Below are 24406 nucleotides of genomic sequence, written 5' to 3'. Positions count from 1 at the left end.
ACTGCAAAATGTATATAAAAGTAAAAAAAAAAAAACTGGGGTGTTTGGATGCAAGGGAAATATGAATGTAATGTTCAAATAGCAAATAAGAGACAAAAACCTAACCCACATGGAGTGCTAAACTAAAGTCTTCTTCAAATCCCTAAACTATAAACCAAATGGCTAAGCCATTTACCAGTTCAACAAAAAAAACTTGTATCCGACTAAGGTTCACACAGTAGCTTTTTTCCCCCCCTATCTCCCTCTCCCTCTCCCCACACAGGCTTCACTCAGACAGCCTCTCACTCCAACACACTCTATCTAATGGAGCCTTGTTCCCAATCAGCACCAATTATCTTATTTGGGAACAGCCACATTCTCACATGTATTTGGCAGGGATAGAAATTAACCCCATCCCTGCCAACCACGTCCAAAACACATACCACCAATACTTTATTTACAGGCAGGGCTCTGCTCTGCCACACTGTCAATATTCACTATTTAGTAGCATGTTATATTCCTGTCAATCACATAGATTTACTTTTTTTTTACAGTTTAAAAAAGGTTAACCTATTTGCTATCATCTCTACCTCTCCTGCCATGACAAAATGCCAAATGCACTTTGTTTAACCATTTTACCAAAACAGGACCTTAAGTTATAGTACATTATGAGAACAGTAAAATGACGAGACATCTTGTCAAGGGCACTGAAAAGGTTTAGTGAGATTTCTGTTGGTAAGTGGTGCATGTCAAGGTTTTACCTTGACAAGAATGTACATTTTATTAATGACTATAAGTGCAGTGTTTTTTATTTATTTACTATCAATCTAGAAAAACTGGTTGGGACATTCATTTTTCATATTTCTTACCAACCCCCAAAATGAATTGTGACGGCCTAAACAATAAAGGGCATATTTTCATGGCATTCACTTCAGTGTATTCATTTTCCAAACTGCTTAGTAATAGAATTGACTGTCTCTATTAAATTGTCAGTTAATCCCGGTTCCTGTGTGGCTCATCCAGTTAAAGCTCTGCCGTTGGGAGCGCAGGATGAGTCATACAGCTTGGACTGCACCAGTTCACGTCCGGGCTGTGCAAAGAGGCCGAACATTGCTGCGGACTCCAAAGGGGATGTCACATTGGCTGTGACGTCATGGGGTGGGGGATGGGAAACCGGCAGGGACTAATTTTCCTCATTGCACAACAGCAAACCCTACTGGACAGACACTGAGCACATTCAAAGTGAATAAAAAGCAGGGCTGATCTCTGTTCTCTGGGATCGGTAGCCCGCCCACCTCTGCTCTGCATTGCTCTGCATAAAAGCGATTCTGGCTTTAGGCTTGTGAGATTGGAGGACGCTCACAGTCCTATGAATACTCATAAAAGAGTTTGTGTTTCAGTGTTATAAAGCCCATGTCTACCACCAGTACCATTTTCTCATTCGTGGCTACTTCACAGTCTAAACCATCCAGCAATTATTGCAGCCCAGGCAACTGTTAGGTATCATACACTGTTTCACGAAATCAAGAAATGTCTCTCCTAGTAAAGGCATAGTAGCGAGGCGTGCAGGATGAGTCAAGCAATCGGGAGCTAGAAGGTTCCAAACCCGCTCGCCCATGTGTTGGCTACTTTCATGCAAATGTTGGTTCTCCAGTCACCAGATGGTTGCATTAAAGTACATCTAATTAATCATGTGTCTGTTCCCATTATTGAGAACATTACACTATCTACATATGTCGATCAAAGTTTTGTAGCATATGATGACTACACACTTGGAGCTTGTGTGAGCAACGAAAGAATGCTAACTGTTAATGACAAATACCATAAGTAACAGAAGGGTTCCCATAAATGGATACTTATTTTGAACACCTTTACAAATTATAAAGGATTGGTTATGTATGCATACCAGTGTCTGTTAAATTGATACAAAATATACCTCTGCTCATATTCCCAGGAGAAGTATATGATTAGCAGTGTCAAATTCCTCTGTCAGGTCAACAAAAAATGCACCCTTATAAAGGCCACTGCGAATGGCTTTTACACAACTCGTGTGACCTTGAAAAGTGCAGAGACTTGAGTTTTCCGGTCGGAATCTTGATTGACAGCTGTTCAACATATTGTTGTGTTTTATGTGGTTCTACAATTATCCAGGCTCCAATATCTAATACAGAGTGTAAAGAAGTGAAATGGGACAATAATTAGATATGTGAGTGGTGTCAGCTCTTTTGTGTAGTGAAATAACATTGGCTGTGTTCCAGGGCTGGGAAACTATACTTTGGTGAAGGGACTGATTGAATAGTTTAGTCACAGGACAGCAAACAATAGATGTGGCAAATTATATTAGCTTGGAAATAAGCCTATCGGTATCTCTTTTAAAAAAAAATACATTTAATTCCCCTTGACTTTAAAGCAATAATTGATCTCATCCCCATTTTAATAGCATTTAATATCCTATTGTATGCGTTCTCCATCATATTGTTGTTTTTTGCTTACATTATTAGTCTGTGCTAACCAGCAAACACACGCACGCACGCATGCACGCACGCACACACCGCAAGCAAGTGTCTAAACCACTGTGCAAAAGACTTAGATAGCTTTTAACCTCATCTCAACCCATCCCACCAACAGGGGTCAAAATCCACAGTGGCAGTGTATCACATTACACTGTCCAATACAGTCTTCCCCCCTTTGACCTCAGCGATCGGCTGCAACCAGTCTATGAGATCTGGGTAATGGCACCAATATGACAGTGACAAAGACTCGTCTGCATTTGCATTTATAGAGCTTGTAACCTCATCTCTTTTCACCGACAAGGGACAGAAGCCATAACGGCAGTGCATCACACAACACTGCTTATTACACTTGTAAAAAAAAAATAGATAAATAAAAAGCTGTCAAATACAGAATGGGGGGCAATTTTCAAAGTGAGTCAAATATAAATGTTAAAGTTACAAAAACAACATATGTCAGGCCTCAAGTACAGTTAATATTTTCATGTATTTAATGCTTGGAAAATCGTCTATCTTTACAGGATAGACTCAATAATGAAATAACTGTACAGTAAATATATTGGATTGAGAACTGGTGGATAGTCAGGTCAAGGTCAGGAGCTCAATGGACTGTCATAGCACCCAATCCCATCAAGAAAAAAAAGATTTATAGCAGAACTATGCATACCATGATATTCTGTATCTAGAACAGTCCTGGAGGATGCTAATGCTCTGTGATCCAGTGTACGTGCTAAATGAAACTTAATTTATATTTTAGCCTATGTAATTACATGATCTCTTAACACTTCTCTCATCTGTTATGAATCAAGTTAATTAAAGAATGTTTTGCTGTGAGGTTATTGGGGTGGGTGGTAGTTTTGATACACTGGTTCAGATGTAATTCATTGGCTGATAATTTCTGCTGGTGTTAATAAGCCAGTTCAGGATAAAGTCTAATACTATCACATATTCACCCCATCTAAGTGAACCATGAATAGATTTAATACTGGATGACAACTCTGTAATAGCCTGATCTGTAGTTAAAGAAGGGCAGGGGACAGGAAGATCACTCAGAGAAAATGTATGACCAAAGCTTTGTTTTAAACTGTGGAAAATCACTGCAAGTAATACCTAATTACACAGACGTAATAAGAAATATTATTACCAAAAATATTATTTATTGCAAAACTTACCACGTACAAAATAAAAGTCAAAATTAGACAATACACTACTTGTCATTTTTCATTTTTCAAGTTAGTAAAATATGCAGGAGTGGTCAGAAAGGAATTCTCATCCATACTTAAAATAAGTGTCATACTTATAATCAGAAGTCTGCATATTGTTTGTTTTAATCTCGCTGGTAGAACATGGTTGCACACTAATCTTTGACCACTCAATGTTAACTTACGTAGACTTTCAAATACATTTCCTAATCGAGACCTTTGTATTCATTGTTCTGAATGAACTGCAGCAGATTTTAATAATACAAAAAGGTGGCAACAGTTGAGAAAACAACCTTCTGCATGCTCAGAAATCTCAAACAAGATTTGTTTCTGTTTATAACCCTAATACATGTACCTTAGAAAGCTCTCATGCCAGCAAAACGATTATGTTTTTTACTTCTTGTACAGGGTTGACATGGAATACACCAACAAAAGTGAGAAAAATGTTGAGATGTTTTTCTTTACTTTGTAATACACAATAAAGTTTATGGATGGGTTTTTAATTTGGAGCATAATTGTACTTATAAAACATACAGTATTCGTATTTGAGGAACAAAAGAAAACCGCCTACCTTGGACGATAAATAATTAAAAACTAAACAGCTATAAGCCAGTGTCTTAATATATATATAGCAAGCTTTTACATGTTTTTTTTTGTTTGTTTTGTTTTTCATAGCTCTTGTTTCCTTGGTTGCTATGAGTGCTAAAAAACAATGTTTTAAGGCAGGGGTTCTTTACCTTTTTTGAATCACACCCCACCTTAGCAATTTTTATTTAGATTTACAAAAATATGCTTACTCAAATATCATTCACAGAAAATGGCTTTCAAATGACGATAATAACCAACCTCCAAAAACCATTGCTAATTATATTAGCAATGGTTTTTGGTGGTTGGTTATATATCGTCATTTGAAACAAAAACTCTAAATTGAACCTTGCCTACCTTTTTCAAACAGATGAAAAATGATAATTTTAAAATGTTGACACTGATGGCATCATGATACTGTATACAGCAAAGCTATTCACACGCCACAGGTCAACCTCTTAGTGCGTTTAAACTCCAACCTAAGCTGGCTTGAGGCCCGACCAAATTAAAGTTAGCACTTAGTAAACAAGGACGCGAAAGCATTCGCGGTAATAAAACACAAGAAAAATTCCAAGCGAGCTCTTGTGGAACCAAAGCAAGCCCTTTTCACCCTTCAAAAAGCAGCTATCGCTTGTTGACTACAAGTGGGTTGAGAAGGGGGAGTGGTTTGCTGTCGCCCGACCAAATCTACTCAATTCCAGCTATAAATTACATCGCAAGACTTTCGCAGGACCAGATTTTATAGACAACTTCGAACTTGTTGAAAACTATCACGTATTAAGCAAATAGTAAAAAGAAATAACACTAAACATCCTGATATTTGCAACAAAAAAAAACAGTACTGGCTCAAGACGCTCCTCTGACCTCATATATCGAACACTTACACACAACACTGAATAATTTAAAATGAATCATTTATAGTATCAAATATTATTATATGTATTATGCCTATTATTATCATAATATATGTTGTGTTTTTGCACCCTTAAACGAAACATGCACAAGACCGTTTTCTTCTTAATACTTTTTTTTGCACCAGTTCAAGTTAAATGTTTAATAAAGCAATACGTATTATTTCTTTAATACGTAAAAAACAATATTTTCTACTCACGGATAGCTTTGCGTTGAGCAATGTCTCTTTCATTGATGGTAAAGCGTTTCAGATATATTTTCACCTACACCAATTCAATTGTGATTATCAGCAGAATTATATAAAGGCTACACACCAACCTTCTTCCCTAACAATGTCTGAGATCGAGGCAATTGTGATACTTTTAAAAAGAAGAAGAAGAAGAAGAAGAAGAAGAAGAAGAAGAAGAAGAAGAAGAAGGCATCAGCGCCAGCGTCATGATCCCACTACCTACACCTTCAGACCTCATCAGGACCTAACACAACTTCCCGATCACCTCCTGGTTGATTGTTTTCGGTTCGATCGTAACACTATAGAATACTTGTGTGATGTGCTTCGACCTCATCTAATGTCTCGGTATGCACGCAACCACCCCATATCTGTGAAGATAAAGGTCTGTGCCGCTTTGGCATTCTAGGCCACCGGCTCCTTTCAAACCACAATAGGGTATACAGTGGGAGCGTGCCAAAGCACCATCAGCAACTTAATAACATCTGTGACAGATGCGCTGGTGGCTGCTTCTGACTGAGTCATTAAGTTTCCACCTGTTGATTTTTTTTTTTTTTTTTTTTTGTATAAAATGAGGCTTATGAAGCTTATTTTGCTTAATAATTTTGTAAACACACATGGTAGTTATACAGTGAAAATGTGTGTTTGGATATAATACTTGCTAACAGAATTGGTGAAACACCGTTCAGAAAATGGTAGAAGGGTGAATTTCTTTAATTTTTGTAATGTATTGTTATTGAAGTATACAGGAAACATTTCAAGTAAATATGGAGTTTGAAACAGTATGAAAAGAATACACACCATAGCATATATGAACTAAACTGTATTATTTGGTTGGCTCTCCGTTGTCATATTATCCAACAAGTGTACTTGTTGTGCAGTAGTAGAAGCCTCTTATTAGCGGTTACCAAAATACATGTCCAGGATCCTGTGCACGAGTGAAGCTGTCCAGAATAAGATAATAACATACATATTCTGATCACCGGTTCTGATCACTCTGCTCTGTCATGTCCACGGCTTCAGCAGTTTTTATGCGTCCTGTTCCCAAGGAGACGGCTGAGTGACACTGACACTGGGGGCGTTGCTCACAATGTGCCTCTGCGTGAGCTGACGCAGAAACAGATGCATTCCCAGTGGAGCAAAAAAACAGAGAGGAGCTCAGCCGCCTCAAAGCCAGCTTAAAAGATATCTGAGTGTTCATTTGGCAGGAAGTGTGGTCAAGTGCATTGTGCACTCTGTAGTTTAACATGACCTTGCATACCAGTGAACTGGGTTGCCATCAGTATGCGATTGCAACGTAACACATAAATATATCAGTTATAAGTCATACAGACTTGTCAGCTGCTTAATGTTATAGTTTTATAGTTTATAGTTTATGGCTTTTCTAAACATGTATTTTTACTCAACTAAACTGAGCCATTTAAAGGTGACAGCCTCAATTCTAAATCATGTGAATATCAAGGTGTATCACAATTGGATACACAGCTTCTAGATATGGGGGGGGGGTTATAGTAGCTTAATAATAATAAAAAATATGAATAATACAACTATAACTACGACCACTACGACTAATGTGACTACTACTACGACTACTACTACTACTACTAATAATAATAATTATTATTATTTTATACCAGCTGAGCCAAAAGATTTGTAATTATCAAATGCACACTCATAAATACTATATTCTTTGTAATGGTTTAGGCAGCCAAATAATTGCACATCCACAAATACATGAAATGTGATAATTTCTTTTAACAAGATCAATTACATATGCACACAAAACAATCTCCTGGCTGATTACACCGCGCCAATCTACTTGGAATGAAAGACAAGCAAATTAAATAATTAGAAAAAATAATATATACCATTTTTGTATCATTAGGTTCCCGTGTGCAGGTTATATCATTTTAACCCTTGCATTTCCAGCATTGTTCCTGAACACATATTTTGAGATTCTAAAAGGTCCAAAATTGTTTTGCAAAAATGTACATGCATTTCTGTTCTCATTGAAAAACAACTAGACACCAGAGTAAATATGTGAATTAAAGTGTTAAAACAACTCACTCCTATCATTCTCGTCGTGTAAAACGCCACCTGTTCCAAGTGGCATTCCGCAGGGTTATCTACAGTGCAAACAGATAGGATAATATATGGTGTGTGTTTGTAATTGAACTTGTTATAAAGCCCTGAATGCACATGATATCCTGTCAAAGGCAGTGAATGTGTTGAAGAGAAAATAAATCTTGAATCTTACAAGCAAAGTTATACAATACTTTTCATTTTTTGCAAGGCTAGGTTGCAAGAGGTGTGTGTTATGAAATCGGATGTAAACTCCAATGTATTCTTATTAATGTAAAAGTTGTTTCCCATCTGAGCAGGGAGTATTTTTAAAGTACTGCTCCAGTATCTGTTTAGTGAATTTATATAAGTACCAAATATCAAATGTAATAAAGACAATATGGTAATAATGTAAAGCTTAAACTATTGAAATTGCATTAGTTATCTTAAAGTAATTGTAGCTAAATAGTTCCATAAATGTTTCCTACCATGCACCCCCATTCATTATGCAGCTTTGAAAAACATGACATCTGGTACTACGTCTGTTTGCAAGCTAAGGTTTAAGACATTTAAACTTATTTCAGGTTTGAGTAATAGTTGTTGCTAAGAAACTATGTCATCTATGACAATCTTGTTCTTTAATACTTTAATCAAAGCTCTTTCTCTGTTCATACACTGATACAAGAGAATTCCACACCACAAAACACATACTCAATTTGATCAGGTATGTTTTTCAAGGCCAGAAATATAGTCAGCTCTAAAATTGCATTCATTTTTTTAAATAGAAATAAATAACTGTATTGTATTCTAGTGTAAAGACTGTAATAATATAACAGAGATTTCAGATATAAAGTAGATGTAAAGCTTAACAGAAATTAAGTGAATTACACCAATGTTTCAGCTGATCTTTTTACCTACAATTCTAATTCAAGGATGGCAGTCAAGAATGTAAACATAGCCACCAAGTGATGGATCAGAGTTACCCAAAACCATTTATTATTCTGAAAAAGTGTGAAAAGATATTTATTTAAAGTTTTCAAGGCTGTCTTACTGGTGAGGCTCATATCGCACCTGCACACCTGTCGGTTGATGAAGAAACCTCCTTTTACTGAAAAGGGCTTGCTACCAGTAGGTCCCCAGTTCTAATCCCTGCTCAGCTACTGACTAACTGTAAGTGATCCTGAGCAAGTCACCTCCTTGTACTTCATCCTTTGGATGAGATGTAAAACTGAGGTTCTATTGTAAGTGACTCTGCAGCAGGTGTTGATGCATAGTTCACCTCCTAGTCTCTGTAAGTTGCTTTGGATAAAAGCATCTGCTAAATGACTAAGTAATAATAATAATAATAATTTCTTTGGAGCTGTGTGACTCTGTGATGAAAAAATAGAACTGCATAGAAATAGAAATAAATACACGACAATTGATAGCATTGTCCTCTATATTAATTAAAAACAACTCACAGATTGGTCACATCCCTTTAATAGCGTTATGTAACATATATATTTTTTTTTTTATCATCGCATGTAAGTACAGTATTTAAAGTCCATTTAAGTAACATTTTAATCACTTACCTTTATACAAAATGATCTAAGCATTAGTAAATCTATTCCTTGTGTTTCTGTTTGGCAGAGATGCCAAGACTTGTTGGTAAAAAGAGCCATACTAGGGTACTTCATGTCTAAATCAAAAGAGCCATATCGAGGAGCTAAGTGAGTCATATGTTGTACTGCCATGTTGTAAACCCACGGTACTAAAGTTAGGTTTGTAAAATTGAAATGTATTTGGAATGGAATGTAGCAGTAACATCTGCAAACTGATATTCTGGTAAAAAGGACAGCATTATGGGGATATTTAGCAGGATTAATAGTGCTACTATAGCATGCCACCTCTATATTTCTTTTTAACATTGCCTTGAAATGTTTCTAAAATGTTCCAGATTTTCTATATGTGCCTTAATATCATATTGCAACCAGTTAACTATGAAGTATAGTTCCATTAGACAAAAATGTTACTTTTTTTAATCGTTATCAATTATTAAGCATGTTATACATATTTATTACAGAAACACAGAAAGAAATGTGTGTCCCTGATAAGGCTCTAGGTTTTAAAACACAATGTGTTTCCCCAGATTTCTGCTATGTTTGAATGTATTTTTGCTATCTCTTTTTCAACATAATTGTTTTGATATTTGTATTAACATAATCAATTTTGTCTAGCTATTTTTTGTTTCACAAAGGTATTGCTTTGGGCGTTCCCGTCAAAATATCTTCTGAATTCATACCATCGGCAGCTAAAATCAGAAACATTTCATTCGTCCCCAACTCCTCTCCCAAAGTTCAGCAATTTAAATGGTTCATCTGTCCTACCTGCTCAGCACAGGTTCAGAGGGGCAGGACAAGCCCATTAATATGGCAATAAATAAATACATCGATTTTTTTTGGTGGGTTAGGCTGTAATAAGAACCAGTAATCCAACCTTAAGCAAGATCTCTATTTATGCTGAGTAACAACTTGCACACATTTTGAGCAGAAACATAAATATTCATATGGCTGGAGGTACAACCCCTGTACATCTTGCATCTTTGCTGTAACTGGGTGTGAGTCTGTAAAGCAGATGTTGTGATTATACAGGGCTTGTCATGCATATTCCTAAACCTGTTCCCATCCCTCTGAGCCTGTGCTGTAGTAGGTAGGACAGATGAACCAATCAAAATACTGAACTTTGAGAGAGGAGGTGGGAACCAATGAAATGTTTCTGATTCAACAGATTGGATTTTACAAATTCAGAAGACATTTTGACGACAAGACCCGAAGCATGACCAATGTGGAAAAGAATATAGCTAGTCAAAAATGATTTATGACCAGGGATATGTTAATAAAAAATATCAAAGCAATCACAATTATGTTGAAAAGGATATTGCAGGAATAAGTAAAACAAAGCAGAAAACTAGGGAAAGTAATGTGTTGTGTTTTAAACCCTACAGCCTGTTCAGTAACACTTTAAAAGATGGTAATTACATTTGAATTCCAAAGGTATAATCTTCTTAAACAAATCTAATGCATTCACTATTGCTTTTAAAGTAATATAAATAGACCATTAGCTGTTGCAACATAGAAAACATGTCAAGGCAATGTCAAATGAAATTTCTGTATTCATAGTGTAAGCTCTTATTGAGTGAATCCATAGAATGCAAATACAATTACTATATGAAACATGTTTCTGTTAAACCTTATATGTTTTCTAATGGTAATGTACTGTTTATCTGCTTAGAAAAGTGCCATTTTGTCCTTTTTAAAGTTTGCAATAAAAACAACCTCTTAAGATCATCTCTCATTGTGGATGACATATGCAGTCTTCCTTAAAACAGTGTGTACAGCATTCATGGTTATGCTTACAAAAGAATATATATAATGAATAGTGATTCCAGCTAGGAAGAGTATACATTTGCACATTATTTATCCAAGTAAGTGGATGTCCAGGCTTTTGCATTTATTTCAAGCTGAGCATATGGGATTGACAGCTAAGTGAATGCAGGCTTGTGTTGTCTTTGAGGCAGAGAAGAAAAGCAGCAGGGCTATGGACAGACTAGCAATGATGTTGCCAGGGGATAACTGTGAAGGTTAGTGCCCAAGAATAGGAAACATTTGGTCTGGTCTTGCATTTTCTTGTAGAAAAACAGATATACCTGCCATAGCACTGTCAATAATGTGTATTGCAAATATGGGCATCCAGAACATATCTGATTTGAAATGATGAATGCTACTGGGTAAAACTGTTCTGAGAGGATACCTGACTATTCCTTCAGGGAATCTGGGTGGAAAGCTGCTGCAAAGTATGGTCTCCAGAGATGGTGAACTGTCAGTAATTTGTCTTTGATACAGAAGCAGCTACCAAACTAGTGCCTTATCTGCAGACACGTTTGTAAAATTTTCAGACTACATGCATAACAAATTAATGTCCATAAATGTCAAGGACAGTTGCCATGCGTTTTTTTTTTTTTTTGTCCTGTACGTGTCTTAATTTTATTGTCATGGTGTCATCTGGAGAGTAAAACTGGTCATAGTAACATGCATAGCTGGTTTCTACATGTATGTGACTGATTACTGAATGTTTTAGGAAATGTAGAGGTCGTGTGTTCATGGTGGTTAATCATAGAGGTATATTCTCATAGGAGACCAATGAATTTCTTTGCTGGTATGACTTATACAGCTAACACCTGTGTCTGACATGAAGATCAGACAGACAGGCTAATGCCACAAAGACCCCAGTGGCAGAAAATCTTAAAGCTGCAGTAGTACTGACAGGACATGGCTTCCAGCTGTTTTTGTCTCCAGGTCATCTTTTAACACTTGACATGAATCACAAAAAGAGTTTATATTGAGACACCAGTTTCGCCTGTGATCTTTAGCTCCCAAACTCCCACTTTTCCCCCTTGGCTCCCTGCTGCTGCTGTATGAATTGGTAAATAAGAAGCTGATCTGGTAAATGTTTATGTCACACTGACTATTTAATTTAATTTAATTTAATTTAACACATTTAGCCGAGCTTCCCTTGATAATCCCATTGGATAATATATTTTGAAAGGACTGCATTGTTAAAATGTATATGTTTCCTTGGTATGGGGTATTTCAATAATTGCATATCATACTGGATGCACCTTTGTTCCTTGTTCCAATTTACACACCCAGAGGAGCGAATCTGGTAATTGTTTTAATTTTAAGCACATGTGAGAAAGCACTGCATTCTAATTTATTTTATAACAAAAAGAGGCAAACTTGTGGAATGTAATAATTCTTCATAAAGTCAACTGACTGTAACAATACATGAATCTAAAATGAACACAGATTTAAAATGACTATATACCCATACAAAGTGTAATTACATCTATAGGATAATTGGCAGAAATTATACAGCAGCATATAACACCAGTAGCCATTCCTACTGTATTTTTAACACACAGTACTATGCATTTACCATAGTTTGCCATGTTTTTATTTTTTATATGCTTTACTATACTTTTCTGGGCTTTACAATGCTTACCTATGCTTCACCGTGCTCTATTACACTTTGCTATGCTATGGGACACTTTTATAAGGGTTAATACATATAGCATGATACAATTCTCATCATAGTGGATAGGATTAAACATTATGAACTCGTGTCTTTACAGTATAAAGAGATTAATAGGACAACAAGGCTGTATTTAGTTTAACATTGGTCAATGTAAAATCAGACTCTAGGTACAGAAGGAGACTGAAGGGCTCTTGGATATTCATGTAATTCTATTTTTTTTTTAATTGTAAGGGTCTTAAGAACATCACTTATAAGACCAGTGATTCAATTACAAACCAGGTCAAGATATTTTACTATAACTAGGAGGGGGGCATATGATAAATGACATCCCATTTTCCAAAACATGGCCTTAAAGTTGCTTTTTTGATAGGCAAGGTAAGAAAATATATTTACCGGCCTGGAAGTCCCAGCTTCAAACTCTGAGGATGTCTTGAGATCTCACACCCGCTAAAAATTTGTGTAGCATTAGAATTTTTTTTTTTTTTGTAGATTCTTTATGAATAAAATCAAATTTAATAGTCCTGAAACTTTTGTGGACTATTGATGGTTTTGTTAACACTAATAAAGAACAGTTTAATAAATATATTTTGTGTTCCAGATCAACCTGGTAATTTACCATGACAGATTTTTATCTGATTCATAAAACCAAACTCAGGATAAATATGTTGCTGGTTCCATATTACTGTATGATTTGTGATGGCGTCAGTTTACCAGCATGTTTCACCTTATGATGTGACATTGTCTTGTCTGTGGTTCCATCTTGAAACATACATTATTGTGTGATAATATATTCTGACCAATACATTATTCTATATAACCCATAAAGTAATCTATATTGTATATATATATATATAGGGCAATTCATTGATTCATACAATATTATTTGCATTGTTTTCAGTTCTGCTTAAATGCTGACATTATTGAACAAACCTCTGGTTGCCAAATGGTGCGTCATATACATTCTCCTTTGCATATCATCCTCCACAAACCCCCTAGTTTGCACAATACTCTAACAATGTTGCATGAATTATGCCTCACCCTGTATATATATTTTTTGTGTTAAACTGGGGAACCTTTTCCATACAAAATATAATTTACAAAGAGTACCCTGGGGCAACAACACAGCGTGAGGTGTCATCACACACCTCATACAATAAATGGGAAAGGAACATGAACTGCTTTGCTTCCATGTCTTTCTGCCAAAGTGGTTTTATGGTTATGAAATCTGAACGATTGATAGACTAAACTGTCCATATGGGATGTATAGCATGGAATGGCAATTCTTTGTACTGATTTGTCACTGTGCTATAAATTCAGGCTTTTAAGGGCTTTGCTCTGCTGATGTGAGAAATGAATTCAGTACCCATGCTCATTCATTCCAAGACCCCTTTGAGCTAACTTTGATAAATCTGAGCCTGTTTTCTGATGTGGACCACAGACCACTTGAGAGGGTGCAGAGACGATCAATGTGATTTTAATTGGGATCTGAAACACATTTGATTTCAGATTCCCCCGAGATGGAAGGAAATGCATAGGAGCACTGCACCAAACTGCCCACAGGTAGATTTTTTAAATACTGTCAGATCAGATTAGTATTTGTGTGTGTTTCTTTGAAAAGTTTTGTACAGTCAAACGTTTTCACAAAAATTATTAATATGACTTGGTGACAATTTGTAGCATCAATTTAAAGACTACAAAAATATATAATTTCATACTAATTATTATTTATTTTATTAGCAGGGCGACTTACAATTGTTACAAGATATCACATTATACATTATTTCACATTATACAGATATCACTTTTTAAAAAAAAAAAAACCATACAAGTACTCATTTATACAGTTGGGTTTTTGCTGGAGCTATCTAGGTAAAGTACCTTGCTCAAGGGTACAGCAGCAGTGTCCCCCACCTGGGATTGAACCCATGACCCTCCAGTCAAGAGTCCAGAGCCCTAACCACTACTCCACACTGCTGCCTAATAAGTATAATGAACTATGTGAATCCCCAAATACAGTGAACCGTTTTGTCATGATAGACCGTGATCTTTTCCCTGACCATACTGTAGCTTGACGGCAAGGCAGAAGAAAAACAGTGGAGACGCTCTTGGGGAAACAATGTTTTTTTTTTATTGATGCTGCTCTCATTGGTAGGTTCAGAGTCCACAGCTCTGACAGCAATGCTGCTTCCAGGAACAAAACATAATTTATAATAATTAAATCATGAACTGTTAAATGATTGAGAATACAAAGAAATAAATGTTATACAATAAACATTGCTGTTTTCTCAAGTCGACAGTAAAATGTCTTAACTCTTAATATCCAGGAATATAACTAGCAAACCTCTGATTATTAACAAAGTGCTTCACTTGACACACATACTTTTACAGCTTGTTTTCTGTGTACGTAACATAAATAATAAGTTAATAACAGTACCCGTTTATTTTGAGCGAATACAAGACTGATCACGTAATGGGGATCCAACATGTAGCCGACCGCAAGGTGGAAACCTGAACTGAAGGCAAATAAGTGCTGTTTGATTCGCTGCCTCATTGGCTGAGATCTGTACTGCGGCTGGGTTACTCCGCAAACGTTCACCAGGTTTGTGGTAGATCCCTCTATGCCTTCCTTATGCACAAGGATCCTTGAGGTTGCACGCTTACACGCTCTTTTTATTCTCAAAATAACTATTTTCTCCAGTGGTTAGAAGACTTGTACATATTACAGAGTGATGCAATTGTTAAATACAATTATTAAATATACACTGCTTTCATATTTGCTGATGAAAACTACAATGAATTGCACTATTTTGCAATTACACATACAGTATATATATATATATATTGTTGCTTTGGGGAGGTAATTTGTAGAACAGTGTGTGGTTCTATGTGCTGCCAGGGTTGGGCATCTTTGCTGAAAAATATACCTTTAGGGCTCAGAAAAATAAAAATTAAGTTGATGGTTGATAAACTTGCGGTGTGCTCAGCAACTCGTACATGCTTTAAAATGAAAAGATATCATAATTACATTTAACACCATGGGATCAATAATAAAAAAAAGACCTGCTTGCCCTTACTCTCTCCTATGCTCCTTAATACCAAATCGCATATGAACACTGAAAAGACGACCTAGACATTAAATAACACGATGGATTGTAAAAAAAGTATAAACCTTCATCAATGTATTTATTAGATATGGAATACTAAATCACTATGTGAACAGTATGCGTATAATGTGTGTATATGGCTGGCATACTCTATTAGCTTATTATAGTAGGGTCGAGTGGTGTAATTACTTGGAAGATATCAGAGGTTATATTTTATTTTTAATTTATATGTTAACTGCATGTAGTTGTTGGATCAATTTCATATTTTTAATGCATCATTGATCCAATGCTTTCGTTGAGACAGACCGTCAGACGACTGGATTAGACCGGTGGATCGGCACGACACTGAATCAAACATTCTTTTTAATGAAATAAGGCAAACAGATTCAGCATTTTGGAACTGTTTTTTCCCCCAGGTTTAGTGAAGGAGAGTCGATAGAAAAAGCAACCAATCCAAAAGGCTGCAGATGTTCTTCAATGGACTGGCAACAGTGCTAGTATGAGGATATTTATATTCATTTATAGTCTTTTCTGCAGTCAGACAAAAAGGTTCAAAGCTCTGAACAATTGTTGCTTATAACCCTGAAACCAGAAGCCAGCTTGCTGCAAATCCAAGACTGAACATTAGAAATATAACTCAAAATGTTGCATTTTCTAATTTAAATTAGCTCAGCTTTTGAACAGCATGACTAGTAGTTGTCTTTACATAATGTGTTCTTATTGTAATGCTTCCCAAATACACAATATACACTTACTCTGCAAATACCAGAACTGTGGTTTATACTGTATGGGGCTCAGAGACTTTTTTCTGCATCAGAAGTCGCTCAATTAACAGGGAAAGAAGTCAATAGAAAACTGCATTAGACAGGAATAATAGCAGTTGTCATTTTGAAGTGAAGTATAAAATGATAAACTTTGATTTAATTCAGGGCTTGGTTTGTTTCTTAAAGTCAACACTGATGCAAAATAAGGATTTCTCCTTTTTATGTTTAACCGTATGTATGGACTGATACATTTATTCCAATTGCACGTTTCAACATCCTTTTGATATTTAAACATATACATACCAATGAGGGTGCATAACTGCATATTAAGACCAAAACAATACTAAATATATCAGAATAACAAATCACATTTGCTGTAGTTACTTACAGTCTCTACAGTATTTCTGCTTGAATAACTAGGTTTACAAGAATTGGTAAAAGGATGCAAATTAAGTCATCTTATAGATACATTTAGCACTGTGTCCTCTAAGTCAGCAGTTCTCAAACTGGGGGGCGCGCCCCCCTAGGGGGACGCCAACTGTATCCTGGGGGGCACGAGAAGGTTCAGGGTTTTTTTTTTTTTTTTTTTCATCAGCTGCAGAGTCACTTACAAATACATCTCACCCAAAAGACAGAGCACAAGAAGGTTAAGTGACTTGCTCAGGGTCACATAATGAGTCAGTGGCTGAGGTGGGATTTGAACCGGGGACCTCCTGGTTACAAGCCCTTTGCTTTAACCACTGGACCACACAGGCTATACCATATAAAGGGCGGATACTTTATTTGGACTTTATTTGCTATTTTGATTGGATCGCCAATAATACTTCCACCAATCAGAAGGTTGTATGCAGTACTGGTAGCGATCCCACCCTCTGTCAGCCTGGTATACAGAACAGATTAAAGAAGCGCTGGACAAGAGAAATAATGTGTCAGATTCAAAGTGGATATGAGAATGGCAGTGATGAAGCCAATTTGCTTGAAAACATTAACAGTAGACCGGACATTTCCATCAATGGATTTAAAAAATGTTGAAGACAGGAGGGGGGGGGGGGGGTGTCAAGTACCACAGACAAGAGGAAGGGGGGCGCGCCCTAAAAAGTTTGAGAACCGCTGCTGTAAGCCATTGCAATTGCGTTTAATTGACACCAAAATAATTGAAATGACAACATTAAGCAATAGCAAAGGAAATGGATTGTGTCATCACCATGATAATCCCTAACTGGCCCTGAGAGTGTGGAGAAGCTATGGTATACTGATGGTGGCCAAGAACTTTAATTTTGACAAAACCAGCAATGGCTTTAGAAAGAAATCGCTTTTAGGGCACACATGTCCTTCACCTTAATGAGCCTGCTACACCTATGATTAAAATCCAGTTTGACGGACTATTGCAACACTCATTATAAATAATTGATCACAGGAAAATCTACAGCTCTGCCATGTGAGTGTCATGTCTTATTTTAGGTGAACAGAGTGTTCTGACAGATCTGCAACGTGCAGCTAAGAAGACATTATTTGAAGGCTGTTTTTGATAGATCCTTTTTTGTTTGTGAAGTGATGTGTTATTAGGTAATCTCTCTCTCAGTTTGCCTGCTTTATAACATCTAGGTATCACTAAACACACGCTTTTTATTTTTTCTGGAAACTTGTGTTCATGTTGACGCATTCATTTATAATTAAAATCTACCGGATTTCCAAGCTGATTACCTGTTTGTGCTTCCTGCTTTCAAATATATTATTGTATTGATAGAGCAATTGTGAGGAAGACAAAAACAGAGAGAATTTTCAGAATGGAATGAAATAAGTGGTTGCTGTATAATAGGATGTGTGTGCATTACATAACCTGATGAATTACTAATCGCGTTACCCCAAGCTGTGTATTATCTCATTACATGCTGTGCATCATAACTTACGTCAGTCCTATTCTTATGCAGGCATCACTTGCTTTTCTACAGGTGCATATGTGACTTCTAGTTGGACTTTTCTAAGCCTAATACATTTATTTAAAGCATGTTATTTTTGTACAGGTACAGCTGACAGAAAATGAAAAAGAAAACACCTGAAAAAGAAACTGTAGATACACATTGTAAAATATCTGTACATCATTTTACATAAGAAATGTAATTGTATATTTAAAGAAAAAACATTTTCAATGAATTTTCAGTTAATGCACATATGTACGTATGCATTTTCATATGTTATATATATATATATATATATATATATATATATATATATATATATATATATATATATATATATATATACTATAGATTTACATACACCACACATACACATTTTGTAAATGTACTTTTTAGCCTAAATTATATAATTGAGTATGTCACCTTTTATTTTAATAATTGATCAGTGGAAGTTTCTCAAAAAATGTTAGTGCCCGCTATTAAACCTTTTGAAGGTAATTTATTATATTGTGCTTCATAAATATTCTTGAATTTCTCTTGGTCTTAATAGATGGAAACAACTTTTCCTTCTGAGGATAGTGTTCCACTTTTCCAGTACACTATATTCTAGCAAGATATTCTTAGAAATGTAATTACAATGTAAATATCAAATGCACATCCGTTAACCCCAAAGTTTATCCCCTTGATAATTTTCACAGTGCCGTTCTAGCATTCCTTTGATAACTATTTATGAAACATTAAAACACATATAAAGCTAGGAAGGCAGATTTTAAAACCCAACACTAAACACTGTGTTTCTCTGAGATAACACTTCAAATGGTACAGTGTAATAGAAAGTTTGATAACAAAGAATAATATCCCCAAAGGTGCCAGTTGGACTGTTTTGCAAATAGGATTAATTAGTTATGAGGAGGCCTCCAAAGGTTTGGCATTTTAGACCATGCAATCAGTTTAAGATATTTTAAACCTACTAACATTAATTAAAAGTGGAATATTCCAAGTCTGCTTGAAGGAGAATGTGTGTGCATCAGCGAATCAGACACACGTCCAATGTATATACTGTATAAAGATAACATGTTTGCCTAGATTATCTATGTACGAGGGTGGATAAGAGACACTAGAAAAGCTGCGCTGAGGCAGGAAGAAGGGTTCAAAATGATGTGCAGCTGCGACAGTCTTGCTTTATTGACAATATAAATGAACAAGGTTGTTTGCCGAGAGTTCAAGCCAGCAAGTCAGATAGATAGTCCTGCTCAGCTGGGGTTTATGCAGGAAGCAGATCCTTTGAATAGTAATCAGTCGTGGAGTCAGGAAGCGAGATCAGCACTCCAGACAGCAACCAGTGGAAGTGTAGACAGACAGATAGGCAGAGAGCAAGAACAGCAACCCAGAGAACATGCAGTGTATGCAGACATCACAGAACTAACCCAGATGAGGTGATTGCTGCTGGCTGGGAAGCAGCAACTACCCACTGCCCTGGGTCAGGCCAGTCACAATCTCCTACATGACTGAATAACATACAATGCAAATGATATCCCTGACATACTGACCCTTGTTCACAATTTTATAAATAAAGTGAAGTTTGATATATGTGAAACTTTTCAAACTGTGATTATTTCTAAAATATGGACTCATAAAACATGAGGTATAAATCATTGAAAATAAAGCCTAAATTATGTAATATTAATAGTTCCTTATTGCAAATCATTTCAGTCCTGATGGAAAATACAGCAGATCTGACAGACTTTGACAGAGGGATGAACACTGGGGCTCATTCACTAAAGGGCGGTAGAGTGTTTACCACGCAATATTTCTTCTGTCATATACACTGTTCCTGATACCACAAATGGGATTCACCTCGTATTAACATGTAGTATTTTTCTTACTGCATTTGCACTGAATTAATGAAGTTGGATTCAGTAAAACAGCCTGGGAAATACCGCTAATAAGACCTATGATATTCATCAGGTATTCAGGTATTTACTACTAGCTAAAATTGCCAACAGAATGTCAATGGTTATGTAATTGTTAAGAAAATGTATATTGTCCCCTGTTTCTGAGACTTTCATTTGAACATATAACATGAATTAAATACTGGTTCTGTTTTCAAGAGATGTCATACTTTTTTTTTATATATATATAATAAACGGTATTACATATTACAGTACATTGAGCAATTAGGAGCCATTTCAGTTAGTGATTAAACAGCCAAATGAATTAAAATTCAATTCAATTCAAATTCCTTTCAAGACAATTAAAATCTGTTTGTTATATAGCAAACTTTTTTTTTATTTTTTTTTATTAATAAGCATCCTTGTGTCTTCTTTCTTAAAGCAAGTGGTCAATCCAAACAGTTTATTGCTTATAATCGTAAGAGTAGAGACTAATTAAATATTGGTTTTGCCAATGTTACCTACCACTGGGTTTGGCAAGGTAAAACAACAGTAATCCTCCAAGACTCCTACTCCAAGATTCTAAACAGATCAAATGATATTTTTATGTATGCATGTCATGCTGCATGAAGACAACAGCACAATGGTGTCTGATGAGCCATTGAAATGAGGATGCTTGAAAGAAATAAAATATCTGTTAGCTTAAAACAGTTTTGACATTAAACGCAAATTAGTGCCAGGGTCTCTTGTTCTGTCCAGTGTCTGTGCTCAGACTGTAAAGGATTATATTTCACACTTTCTCTGAAATCAAGACACCCACGTATTTACTCAACTGCCTTCAATGGAATCATAAACAAAATGGTAATTCCTCAATATAATAAAATACCATTCAATTTCCATTTATAAATAGATTTGCATGCCAGATACACCCACAAGTGTGGTACAATAGTAATACAAATAATAATAAAACAGTATTGTATCATTCTGCTTGGCACAATAAAAAACTATGAAGCACAGACATAAGAAATACAACATGTTAAAAGACAGAAATTGTACTTTACATTGAACTGTGTAAAAAGGTGTTGGCACAGTGATAGATGTATAGAATATATAGGGGACAGGCGTCCAGGTTAATGGTGCAATTATTTCATACATGACATGCCCAACAGACACCACCAACAGTTGAATGTAACAATGGCAGGTTAACGGGAGATACACAATCAACACTGGCATTTTAAACACCATTTTACCTGCCTAAGACTTGTCCAGCGGTGTTCAGTGACTTGCATCGCTGCTAACTAGTGCTTACAATCCCAGAGCACCAAAGGGTACACTTTTACACATGTACCAATAATGTTCCCAATATAAGTAACAGTGTTTCAACTAAAACACCAGATTCCAGATTGCCTGCTCCACCCCACAGTCCACAGACTTTATTACATTTTCTCTTTGCTTATATTGTTCTCTAAGAATGGAGATACACTGATGTAGTTTGGGAAAATGGGGGAAAGGGTAAGTAAGAATTCATTCCTCAAGCGTATCACAAACACACACACGCACACATTCACACACAAAGGGAAATAGGAAAGGTTCTTGGAGTAAACAAATACTTTGGTACCAAAAATAAATGCAGGCCACCCTGTCACAGGGGACCTGAAGATTCAAGGTCATAATAGATTAAGGACCATATTTACAAAGCATATACCACCATGCTAAGTGAGCATCCTTTTTCAGTTAAGAAAAAAACAAGTTGATGTTAATATTAATTAATTTATAGTTTACCCAGAATAAGAACCCATTGAGATCCACTTCTTACTTCCCCAAGGGGCCCTGAAAGACAACAGCAGCAGTAGTCAGTCATAAATGGTGCCATCTACATAATTTCCCTGTTCTATGGCGACATTTAAACAAACAAAATGTAGAAATTTAATATACATTTTTCACCCTATTGCTAGTTCAGTGGTTTGTTTGGGTGTTTTCCTCATATGTCCGGAAGTCATGTAGGGGTGCAATACATTGAATGTTGATTCCAATGTTCCCTTAAAGGGAATTTTTATACAGAAATCATAGATTTCTTTCAAAACTACACTTTTGAGACCTTAATTTATGTACATATTTTGTTAGCTCTCACTTTCAGGAGGATTGCAGGGATGCTTTTGCTAGTTTATGTTTTGTACTGAATTATACAAAGATGTGATGCTGGCAGTCTGACATCCTAATGGTCAAGAACTTAAGCCCCTTTCACATTGGCACTCCTGGCTACCCTGGTCACAGTCCTGCATAGTGTGAAACCACGTACCTGGGTTGTGTATTTGCTTCTGTCATTCAGGTTGACCGTGTTTCTTCAAAAGCAGTGTGAAATCGCGTAGCCGACGCGCATGACATCGGGTCATGACCCTGATAGAGCATGCCATCGTGAAAGGGGCTATACAGTAGTCAAGGATCTGCAGAGTTTGGTTTAATATTCCAGCGCGCTTTCAGGTCTTAAGAAATACTAATCAAGCAGTAATATAGATTAATTGATTTAAGCAATCATCCGTCATGTATTAATTAGAAATGTATTTCTTTCTTTTTTTAGTATCATCTCCTATGATATCAGATGAAGACAACATGTTTCTGTGGCAAAGAAAAACAAACAGAAAAAAAAAACTTGTTAGCAATTTCACAGCAACAATGGCTGTTATACTTTAGGTGCTTCCAGTTCTTTGAGGAATTTGCAGACTGAAGCAGTTTTGAAACGCCTTGAGATAAAAACAGAGAAAACATCTGCTGATATTGATGCTGCAGTACTGAAATTTATGAAACTGTGGTAAGGGACAGCGAGGGGAAAATGTTTGACAAGCACTTTTCTGGAATGATTTCAGAGTTAAACAAACAACATCTGTTAATATTGATTCTTCAGTTCATACGGAGAGCTTCGTAAAAAAAAACACAATGATAAAAAAAAGGTTTTGAATTGAACAGTTCACGGTGTGATGGCTTGGCAGGATTGGAAATGTAGTTATTATCTTTATATTTAGGACTTCTTCATGCATTGAAGAATTAAAGCATAAAATGACACAGGGAACAATGGATGCAGAAGGCAAACACAACAGCTATTACATGTATAACAATACAGTTTCATGACAATTATTATTTTCTCCATTTTTTTGTTATATATATTGTTATATATTTTTTTTATTTTATTAAAATGTTATTCTTTTCCGATTCTACTCAGTCGTCCTACTTTTTAAAAAGAAAACACAGAAGTGATGGCCAGTGTCAGTGTCACAGATATTTCTCCTGAATCACCCAGGATGTTGCACAAAACCAATGGCCTAATCGTTGTACTGTTTGTACGAGTGCAACGGTAGCCTCAGTGTTTTCTGCAATATTTTAAAGCTGTCCGTCTCTCAAATTCTGCTAGTGGTTAATCCCGGTTTGGGGAACTAATTGCATTATGCACATATTTAGAGGTGAACTGATGAAAGCATTACAATGTCATTTTTCCAGTAGGATTCTGGGAAGAGAGAGCAAGCAGCTGTTGCTGATGGCAGTAGGATAGGACTCATTAGGGACTCATTTACACAAACTGAAACCATGAGGGGTGTACCAGTTAACCCAGGGACCATAATTCAAGTAAATACAATCTACATATGACTTCCCTCTTTACAAGGATATTGTCTTCATAAGGAGATGGTCACCCATGACTTCAAAACACTCAATAACAATTCTAAGGTAAAATTATAAAGTCAAGCAGACAAATGTTTTGCCTAGTGATATCCTATGTACATGAAGCCACTGCCTGAAACATGTCTACTTAGCTTAATTTCTTATATGGAGATGGTCACTCAAGGAATCATTTTCAAAACAAGTTTGTTGTTTTTGTTTGTTGCAGGGTAATCATGATATAGTATTATGTCAGAAAATGTTTTACATCTCATTGCTGTTTGGTGCACAGTCTCAGAATGGTTACCGACTTGGCCTGACTGATAAACACACACAAACCCAAATTTTATCACATGTATGCTATGCCTATTGAACATTTTAAGGCATTGGCTTTTTCTTGTGCTGTGACTTTCAATGAATACTAAAATGCATTTAAAAAAAAAATACATGGTCAATCAGCATTCAAAGTAGTCTGTTTTAGTGAACTATAAAGGTACAGGAAGTACATGAGGCCCTGTGGAGCACACATGT

General features: G+C 36.0%; 1 long non-coding RNA gene across 1 annotated transcript in view; it reads left to right on the top strand.

Moving 5' to 3' along the window:
- LOC131697663 (uncharacterized) overlaps positions 1 to 24406 on the top strand; it is a 44238-nt gene that overhangs the window by 6650 nt on the left and 13182 nt on the right. Inside the window, exon 2 of the long non-coding RNA XR_009307430.1 lies at positions 14055 to 14108. This is a non-coding gene — a long non-coding RNA (uncharacterized LOC131697663). The remainder of the gene's footprint in view (positions 1 to 14054; positions 14109 to 24406) is intronic.

The sequence above is a fragment of the Acipenser ruthenus genome, chromosome 16, assembly GCF_902713425.1.
Source record: "Acipenser ruthenus chromosome 16, fAciRut3.2 maternal haplotype, whole genome shotgun sequence".
NCBI classification, from domain to species: Eukaryota; Metazoa; Chordata; class Actinopteri; order Acipenseriformes; family Acipenseridae; genus Acipenser; species Acipenser ruthenus.
The sequence above is the reverse complement of the archived record's forward strand: the minus strand, read 5'-3'. Positions and strand labels throughout refer to the sequence as shown.